Below are 11534 nucleotides of genomic sequence, written 5' to 3'. Positions count from 1 at the left end.
ACTCGTTCGACTTGAGATCAAATTTTCCTAAGGAAGATTTCCCATTAATTATGATAAAACATTTGCAACTAAAGAAATGCAAGTGTGAAAGATTCAGTTTTTGACCCTTAAGGAGTTTATAAGGTGTTTTATCCAACTTTCACCTAATTTTCACCATTTTTTAAATAAAACACGTAGTGTTCACTACTTCTACCCAAAAATATCTACGAAGAGTGTACTCAGCTAGCATTACCCTAACAACTTATATTAATATTTTATTCTTTCTCTTAGTTATCCCATTTTACTAAGGGGTTCTAGGGGCAGAGAAATTATGCTTTATTTCTATCTCTTAACAAAAAGATTAAAATCTTTCATTTTTAAACTCTCCACCATGATCACTATGGATTGTTAAGATTTCACATCCTAATTTCTATTGAATCCAAGTGGAGAAGGTTCTAAATTTCTCAAATGACTCACTCTTATATACTAGGAAGCTTACCCAAATGGATATAAAGAATTCATCTACAATCACAAATCCATAAATTTTTCCACCTAGGCTAGCTGTGCTAATGGGACCAAATAGGTCCATGTCAAGGATTTCAAGTGGCCTAAATGTATTCACATCCTTGATTGATTAAAATGATGATTTTACTTTTTTTCTAAGTTGGTAGCCACTTTACAAGTACCACAAGCTCTCACTATTTTATTCATGAGAGTACCCCAACAATGTTATTCAAGGGTTAGATTTGGGAACCCAAATGAGTTTGGGTTCCTCCTTATGCTTGCATGAAAGAGATGTATATATGCTATGCTATGATGAATGTAATTTAGGTCTCCATATAAGGTGTGTTGTACGGTAAATCATGCAAGTGTGGTCTATGTTACCTAGCATGCCATAACAGAAGCACCTAACATAAGAAAATGGGTTCGTTAACCTATGTGGGTGGTAAAGCCTCTTCTTAAAGTTGTGTGATACATGCAATGCCAAGGGGTTGCTTATTTGGGCTAGTGGGGATGATGGTTTATTATTTTCAAGGTGCTGTGAGTTTTTCTTTCAAATTATTTTTTTCATATTCATAAGATGGCACTTTCACTTTTAACCGATGCATATTATTATCTATTTCCCAAGCGTGTACATCCAATTTCTTACACTCTTTTTCTAACTCAATATGTGATATCTTCAAGAAATCATATGCCTCAGATAATTCAATATGCCTTTTATTTAATGTATTAAACTCATCAAGTAGATACATATGATCTCTATCTAAATCAGAATGTTCTTTAACTAAATTAGCATGCTTAGTTTGTTAAGTACTAAATTCAACGTTAAGGTTAGCATGCATTTTCTTTAATTTTCTTTATGAATCATGAATTTTTAAAAAAATTACCAACAATTCTTCATATAAAAGTTGACATACCTTGTCTTGATCCAGATTATCATTAGCCATTAGGAACAAAATTTTTTCCTCCTCCTACGCTTCTTCTTCAGATGATTCAGACACAGAGTAGGCCTAAAATGCCTTATGTGTCTTCATCTTACCTTTCTTGTATATTGGCTTCTCATTGCCCTTCTCTTTAGTTCGATGGATCTTTATATTGAGGCAAAAATCTTGGACGTGTCCTGGTTTTCTGCACTCAAAGCAAATTATGTCAGATGAAACTATATTATACTTTGATCTCTTACCTTCATTTTAGTTATTTTGATTATGTCTTTATTTTCTTTTCATAAAATTCTTCAATTAATGGGTTATCAATGTTGTGATAGTTGCAACTTAGTTCTTGCTTGTTGATATTCTTGCAACTTATATGTTTTTGATAATTCCAAATATTATTGCTTTGATTATTATTTCTCCTAACTTATTTTGGAAGAAATATTTTGTTATTTGTGTGTACTAACATTTCAAGAAAATCATACTCCAGATTATTGAAGACTTCAAATCAGATCAATTTAGGGTTTATTGTAAATGAAGTCTGTATTTTTTATTTTATAGAGTCCGAGAGAATATAATTGTATTTGAGTAACTGTGCACAGACATCAGAGGAGAATTTAAAATCTATATTTTTTAAATTGATCATACTGTACGATTTGTTTTCATACGGGAGGATCTGATCAATTATTTTCCCTTTCTAGCAATCAAACGAATATGAAGAAGAAATTTTTTCTAAGTATGGATCGTATTTTACGATATACCATTCGTACATACCTTCTATAGTATGAATTGGATTGGTCCCTTTTCATCCAACTTTCCATCTATATGAACTTGAAAATTTTTTGAATGGTTCATACCATACGATGTCATCATTGTACATACGCCATCCACGGTACGAATTGGATGGGTCCCTTTCATCTAGACAAACTTGAAAATTTTCTTAATGATTCATACCATATGATGTTGTCATCATACATACGCCTTCTAGGGTTTGAATTGGATTGGTCCCTTTTCATCTAGATGAACTTAAAAATTTTTTGAATGGTTTGTATTGTACGATGTAATCATCATATGTACGCCATCCATGGTACAAATTAGACAGGTCCCTTTTTATCTCGATGAACTTGAAAATTTTTTTAAATGATCACACCATACGATGTCATCATTATACGTACGCCATATAGAGTACGAATTCGTGGGGTCCTAATTTGTCCAAACGAAGATGAAAATTTTTCAAACTTTTCGTAATGAACAAACTTGGTTCATATTGGATGATCAACGTGTATGACATGATTTCGTACCAATTATCAACATGTTCATATGCAATAGTTTTTTAACTATTTGAATGTATAAACATACGATCGTACTGTACGATCGTGTACGCCCAAAATTGAAAATTTTAATTTTCTGGATAGTTTTTCATTTCTTTGGTATAAAAGGTCCACTAAAACTAACATGAAATTGTCTTGTCTTTGTGATTTTTCAAGAGCAAGTGTAAGAGAGTGTGGGAGAGTGTTTGAGAGAGATTTTTTGCAAGTGGAGTGTGAAGGGTTCATAAGGTTGCTCAAAGGTAAGGATTTCTTTATGATTTTGGTTATTACTCATCTTTTCTTTTCTAGTTGTTCATGAGAAAATCTTTGAAGAAGATTTAATACTCTACTAACACTCGGAGAGTCTGATAAGATGACGGTTATCTACTGACACTTGGAGGGTGTGAAAGGATGATGGTTCTTTACAGACACTTGGAGAGTGTGAATAGATGATGGTTCTTTGTCGACACTTGGAGGGTATGAATGGACAATGGTTCTTTGCCAACACGTAGATAGTATGAATAGATGACGGTTCTCTACCGACACTTGAAGGGTATGAAAGGATGATGGTTCTTTGCCGACACTTAGAGGGTGTGAAAGGATGACGGTTCTCTACCGCACCAGGGATTGGTGGAAGAGAGGTTTTATAAAGGCTTCTCCTCCTTACTGTGGGAGCAAAAGGAGAGACACTTTGATAATAGTACAATAATTGAAAGGGGAGTCTTCAGGTAGTGGATGTAGGTCGTGTTTGAATAAACCACTATAAATCTTTGTCTCTTTTAATTTTTGCATTTTTATTACTGCAATTTATTTATTATGGTTGAAAAGTTTTATATTAAAACTAAAATTAACTTGCTATAAATTTTTAAAATTGGTTTTCTATTTAAAAATTTAAGAGAATTTTTAAATTACCAATTCCCCCCCCCCCCCTTTTGGTTAGCCTTAGGATAATAGCTTAGGTTTAACAACCTTCTGCATAACTTTTACTTTCTAAGTTGTTTACTTTTAGAGCCACTATTTACTCCTTTTATCCTACATCATTTTTCCTTTGACTCACTCCTTGCTCATAGCAATGTGTGACCCAAGCAAATTGTCAATTCAATAAAAATTTAAATATTTGGACTTAGTAATTGCAGTGATTTTAGCATCATAAGAACTCAATAAGCATCTCAAAACTTTATTAACTATTTTAGAATTAGGAATCTCTCCACTTAGTGCATGCAAGGATGTCACTATCTTGGTGAACCTAGTGTACATGTAAGATATAGTTTAGCTAGGTTTCATTGAAAGAGTGTGTAATCATGCAATAAGATTTTTAATCTAGATTATTTAACCTCGTTACTTTCTTTGTATATGACACACAATCTATCCGAAATCTCCTTACTAGTAACACAAGTGGATACTCTCATGTAGTATTCTGATTTCAATACACAAAAGAAATAATTCAAGCATTTTATATTTAATTATGCTTGATCCTTATCCTCATTTCTCCATTCACTAAAAGATATTTTAATTTTAATGCTATTTAAAAGTTTAAAAGGTCTAGTGTAAACTTCTTGTACCAACATCTAAATGCAGTAGTCTATTGATTATAAAAATATTAACATTCGTATTTTCCCAAAATCAAATATTATGTTCTCAAACAAGGTTAATTGAGTTATGGAATAACCGTCCAAATTATTATGGTTATCAAAATGTGACATGTTTGATTGTTTTTCAAGGTTTTCTAAAACACTATTTTTGAAACCCCGCTCTAGTACCAATTGAAAGTATGAGATGCACTAAGAGGGGGGAGAGGGTGAATTGGTATTTTTTCAAATAAAGAACAAAGCCTAAATAAGAGTTCTAATTTTTTTTGTCAATTTTTATAAAAAAAATAACTAATTTGAAGTTGAAGGTAGTGATTAAATGATAATTACAAAAGTGGAGAAGAAATTTTACATCACACAACGAAGTACCAATATCAAATTCTCACTAAGCAGTTATACCAGTATTAAATGCAACAAAAGTAAAATGCAATAAATGGAAAAAGAACACCATAAGATTTATTGTAATTCAGTCACTTGACCTAAATCCACTCCAGGAGTCTTCCACTCCTAGAATTGCACTACTCAAAAGTAATTCTCCTTCTGCCCCCACAATAAGGCGGAGAAGCCTTTACACAAACTCACTTTCACCTTCCCCGGTATGGCAGAGTGTCAGATGCTATGTCACCATCTCGATAATGGCAGTGGACCTTCTCATTTTTCTTTCTCCTCAAGAAGGTAGAGGACCTTTGGGGATGTTGACCTTAACGGCTCTCCCCTTAGAGAGCTCCCACAAGACATACCCGGGACACAGGAGGAGCAAGCTTGCAGTAGGCTTGGAGCAATTGTGTGATCCCCTCACAAACTCACCTTCTCCTTCTTCTCATAAGCCTAAATTCCTTCAAGAAGCTCCCTTTAAATAGTTCCCTTCCTTTGTCATGTTCCTCTCTCTTTTTTAAAAGACAAAAGTATTGAATATAAATCAGGCTTCAAGAAACCCTAAAAATTATGTTTAGCCAATTCTATTCATACAATATGATCATTATCGTATAGTATAATCTGTTCAAAAAGACTTTTACCCTGGTTTGAAGGAGTACGAATAGGCAATAATTGTTTAATACCTAATACAAAATAATACAAATATCATCTAGTACAATATACTTTATACAAAAATTTGTCTCTGCTCATCATCTGGTATGATCCAACTTGCACAGTATGATTAGTTAAAATCATCAGGTTATCGGGTATGATGTATATATCATCTAGTATATTTAGTTTAAAAATCAAGGTTTCATCCAGTATGATCTTCGGGATGATAAAAAATAGCCTCGGTTCATCATACGGTACAAACCGGGTAGTACAATATGAGCACTAATCATTAATTAAGCCTTGATTTAATTATTTAATCATGTGGGTTATATTTAGAATGTATTTAAATAGTCATACATTATGATTTGATCATACCATATGATTAGTTCCAAATTTTAAATACTAAAAAATTGCTTAAATTAATCTGGCGGCTAGGGTTTTAGGTTGAAAATGAATTATACAGTATGATCATTATCGTATAGTACGATTAGTTCACAAAAGATAGACATTGAGCCAAAGTGTTTCATACAGTATGATTTAAACTTGTATAGTACGATCTACATAAAAAAATAAATTTTCCCAAAACAAATATCTCCCCATGTGTGTGTGCATCGTTACTAAATTTGGATACACTTTTTATGGCCAGACTCAAGAAACAAAGAAATAAAAAATATAAAGTTACAGACTCTTTCACATCCTATTCTATCTAGTCTCGAGTCTCCTATTATCTTGAGCAGTGTGTTATCTCCTTAAAATGTTAGTAAACACTAACAAGCGTTATTTAGGTGTCATAGACTGTAACAAACCATAATTAAGGCACCCTTTATTAATTAAGATTGATTAAACTAATTAGATTTTATGATCCTAATCATACAAGATGATCAAGTATAATCACAATATTCAGCCATCAAACACAATTTAGGTAATATTTTAATATTAAAATTATTCTCTAATTATATAGTATGATATAAATCGTATTGAATTATTTGAGATAATCCTACAAAAATTGATTCTATGGTTAGGAGACTAACTATGGTTTAAAAACTCAATTAGATAATACAAGATGATTGTATTATACGATCTAAGAGGTGCATGGGATGATATTAAAATTTCGGACATCATCGCTTATCATCTTCGACGATCAATATAGTCCTTGAACTAATGGTACAGGATGATCAAAGGATCATATGGGATGATTAGTATAATCTCTTGTACTGATCTTATGGACACATGGATTTTGTACTATCTGGTTGTGTTATTTTGTACTAATCATACATGACAATTTAATAATCACATGGGATGATCCTTAATGGCTAATAAAAATTTAGGGTTTCTTTGAAGGCTTTCAATTTAAACTCCTATATTATCTTTTGGCATATATTTTGTTATTGATTTACTTGAGAGGGAGCTTAGAGAAAGAGTTGAGGAGAGCTTTGGGAGAGAAGAGTGGATGAGTTCTTGTAAGGGGGAGTTGTGAGAGCTTCGCAAGGTTAGTCAAAGCAAAGTTCTTTCCAATCATCTTCAAGTGTATGCTTTGATTCTTAGGTGACTCCAGGAAGACATTTTTTTTCCTTAGATCATGGTTGTCTGCCAACTCAAGGAGGGAGTAAAAGGATTCTTGGTTCTCTGTCATCACTAGGAGGGATAAAAAAGATTTTTGGTACTCACCTTCACTAGGAGGGAGAAAAAGATTTAATATTTTTTGTTACAAAAGGTTGGGGAAAGATATTTTGTAAGGGCTTCATCGCTTAGCTGTAGGGGCTAAAGGATAGACATTAAAAGGATGAGTGCAATACCTCGGGTGTAGGCATTCAAGTAGTGGATGTAGGATAGATTTGACTAAATCACTATAAAATCTACTGTGTTCTTTCTTTTAATATTTTGAATTTTTAAGTTTTACACTTTTTTTATGTATGGTTCAAAACTCTGATTCTGTTATTGTTATAAAATTAATCTCCTTCCACATCAAGGGATAAAATTCATATTTTTAGATATTTTAAAAATGTGTTAAAAAGGGGATTTGTCTTTTTCATAAAGCAGTTTTTAAATTATCAATTCACCTCCCCCCTCAAGCTAGTTTTTAGAGGTTTAACAACCTTCAAGAACTTTCAAGTGGAATCAAAGCTTTGATTCAAAAACTATATTTTAAATAACTTTTGAAAAAATAATCAATGGCTAACTTTAGAAATTGTAACACCACGAAAGGATATTCAGTCACACAAGCACCTTTATGTTGTGAATCTGATTTCAGGGAATATAATTTTGATTATAGCAAACACTTATGTTACTCTACGACCTCCTTGCCTACTAGCAGTTCAGGTCCATAAGATCAAAACTGCAATTTGAACCAGCTCAAGATTGGGTAGACTAGGCCTGAGTTAGTTTGTAATCTTTTCTTTTTCTTGAGTCAACTGTAAACAAAGTTATTCCTGATGCTAAGTAACCTTGCACACACACACTTGGGAAATTTTTTTGACTATTTTTATAGTTTACTATTTTTGGTCGCATCATTCAAAATGATCCCCAAATTGGAATGGACGATAAGTTAAAAATATAAACACTAATTAGGGCTTCATGGTTAAGGAAGCCATCATTAAGTGTAACGTCCTGGATGATATTCATATTGGTAGGGAAAATAGGCTCAAATAAGAAAGAATCAGTCACCTGATCTATTTAGGTAGCTTTTATTTTCGTACATCATCAAGGACATCGTACTGGATGATGGAGTACAATTACGCCTAAATTAATCTTGTAATTAAGAAAAGTAATTAAGGTTTGATTGCTCGATCATATCGTCTTAAATGATCTCAGGATCGGTCGAGATGATCAGTTCAAAAACCTTAGTTGTTCTTAGATGATCAAACATATGTTATGATATTCAATGACTTCTACTAATCATATAGGATGATATGGATGATATGAACAAAAACCTTTTGATCGTCCCAAATCATCCTGGCTGATTGAGCTTAATTTATACTGATTGGACGATAATGTTGGTTTGTTGCAATTAAGAGCTATTCTGAAGCTCTTCTATTTATGGCCTCTTGTTATATCTAAGAGATCATCTTTTGTTACTATGTTGACCTGAGAGAGCCTAGAGGTGAAGGAGAGAAAGGGAGAGAGAGAGAGAGAGGATCATATGAGGGGGGGTTTGTGAGGGGTTTCAAAAAGGTTTCTCCAAGAGAAGATCTATGTCATCTTCTCTAATAGTCGTCCCTAGTCCTTGGAGGTTGGAGAGAGATCTACTTTAGCAATCGATCAAGGCTCTCTGCCTGCTTTAGGAGGAACCAAAAGGAGTTGGGTTCTCAGCCTCACCGATTTTGATAGAAAGGAGGTTTGTAAAGGCTTCTCCATCTTGCTGTGGGAGAAAAAGGAGAGTCATTGAGTTTAGAGAAATACTCGGAGGGTACCTCTAGGGAGTGGATGTAGGTCGAGTTGACTGAACCACTATAAATTTTTATGTTCTTTATTACTATTTTTTCTGTATTTAATTTCTGCACTTTGATTTTCTTTAGGGTGAACTTTGATTTGAATTTTTGTTTTGATTCAGAAATTTTTTAAATACCAATTCACCCCCCCCCCCCCCCCCCCCCCTCTTAGTTAGCCTTGGGCTAGTTCTTAAGGGCTTAACATCCCTAACTAACTTTCACTTTATTTGATAATAATCATTTTGACTTTTAGAAAATTCATATGTCTACTTTCTTGCAATTTATAGATTATCACATATAGATGTTAGTTCATGAAGGATATTTTGCACCATCATGTTTTGTTAATGGTAAAAAAATTTAACTCCCTGTTTCTTAATGGATCATACAAAATAGAGATTTAGCCAAATTTAATGCTAAAGGTTTAAAATAATTTTTATATGCATTAAAATCTTAAGATTACATGTGTATTTTTATACACACAACTGGTAAAGAAGTTTGGGACAAACTCTGTATAACCTATGAAGTAATAAATGCAGTAAAACAATCTATGGTTAATATTATGCTCCTTGATTATGAACTTTTTTTATATGAAACCAAGTGAATCAATCTAAGAAATATATATTAAATTGACTCAAATTATTACTTTCTTTCATCCATTAGGAATAGAACTTACAAACTATAATAAAGATTATAAGATCCTACATTATCTACCTACTTTCTATGATGCAAAAATTACTGTTATTATTGAATCTAAGGATCAAAATATTTAGTCCATTGATAACTTACTTGGATCAATCACTGCCTATGAGCAAAGAGTGAGAGAAAGAAAAATTGATGTAGGTGAAAAGAGAGAAGAGCGGTTTCTTTTGTAATCAGCATGCCAAATATCATTACCATATTTTTCCCTCAATGACATATTAAGGAGTGAACAAGGTCTATTAATAAAATTCCATGCAAACTTTTCTCTTAAAGGCCCAACACCAGAAACAAAAGAGATAATTTGACGCCCTCCAACCTCCTATGGTTTGCAAAGATTATCCCATGCCACATAATGAAGGCTACGAACACCTCCTAGTTTGTTCCACAACTTATCTAAACCTTTCAAAATGCTCATAGGAACTAAAGAGTAGAATAGAAAGGATTACTGACTTATTCAAGACAAGCTTGCCAGCAAAAGAAAAAAACTTGTTACCCCAACCATTCAATTTACAAGCACCTTTTTACCATATATAAAGAAAACCAGAAGACACCATCCTTCTCAAAAAAATTTTAATATCCAAGTACCTCAAGTCTTTTACCTACTTATACTTAAACAGCATTAAGATAGTCCTCCATTTAGCTCGACTAATAGTTTTCCAAAAACCAAAAAAGATTTTTGGAAATTTACTGCTTGTCCAGTCTAGTATGAATAGTAAAAAATAATCCTTCTAATCCTTATAAAACACATGATTTTAGCCTAAAAAAGCATCAAAATATCATCACCATTCAACATATGGGAAATTTTTGGATCCGTGGTAGCTACTTTTATGCCTAATTCTTTCCCATTGTGAATAAAACCATTAGAAAAAAACATGAGAACACAAAATAAACAAGTACAATGATAACGAACATCCCTGTCTAAATCCACTTCTTGCTTCAATCCTCTATGAATTATTACCATTAATAAGAGTAGAGAATTTGGGATCAATAACACAATCCATCCAAATATTAGAAAAAACAAGAGGGAATAAAAAATAATCCAACACCTGCTTCATAGTAGGCCGAGCCATACTTTCATAAGCTTGCTCCATATCAATTTTGATAGCCACCAAACCTTTTTTAGACTTTGAAAATCTAAATTTATTAAGAAGTTTTTGCACAAGAAGAACATGCTCAGATAAAGACCTTCCTTTAATAAAAACCACTTGTGCACCACAAATAAGAATATGAACAACTTTAAGCAATCTATTCAATAAAATTTGGCAATAATTTTATAAATAGACAAGCACAAATTGATAGGCCCGAAATTAGAAGATCTACCGAATTATTGATTTTTCGAATAAGAACCATAAGAGTATCTTTCCACTCTTAACACATTTTACCAGAAGAAAAAAATTGAAAGATAGTACGCCACACATACTGGCCAATTACATTCAAATATTCTTTAATGAAAGAATAAGAAGTACCATCCCATCCTGGAGAGATATTCCTGTCAAGTCCCTTAATCACACTTTCCACCTCCTGATAAGCAAGACCAACATTCAAGAAATTACAATCATCAGGGCTTAAGGTATGCTAAGGCAAAGGTCAGCCCATTAGATCAGAGCCCTATTCCTCCATTTATTACTAAAGTAATTAAAAAAGATGTCATCAATGCCTTCCTAATCTTCCACAAGATCCCCATTTGCATTCTTCACTTGTTTAATAAAATTACCATTTCTTTTACCATTGGCAAAAGCATGAAAAAACTGGGAGTTATTATTGCCTTCTCCCAACCACTTCACCGACACCCTTTGCCTCCACCAATTGTAATTACTAAACGATAAGAGGGGGGGGGGGGGAATTGTAAAAATCTTTTTCTTAATAAAACAACCCTAAACAAGAGTTCTAACTTTTTTGTTGTTTTTGAAATTTTAGAATAAAATTTTATGCAATTTTACTTCCACAAAATTTCACATGCAATAGATATGAAAAAATTAAAATGCGAGTAAAAAGTAAACAACGATAAGGAAAGAACACACCAAGAATTTTATAGTGGTTCGGTCAAAATATGACCTACGTCCACTCCCCGGA

Source organism: Dendrobium catenatum, unplaced genomic scaffold (genome assembly GCF_001605985.2).
Source record: "Dendrobium catenatum unplaced genomic scaffold, ASM160598v2 fragScaff_scaffold_133, whole genome shotgun sequence".
Classification (NCBI taxonomy): Eukaryota; Viridiplantae; Streptophyta; class Magnoliopsida; order Asparagales; family Orchidaceae; genus Dendrobium; species Dendrobium catenatum.
Note: the sequence above shows the minus strand (reverse complement) of the source record.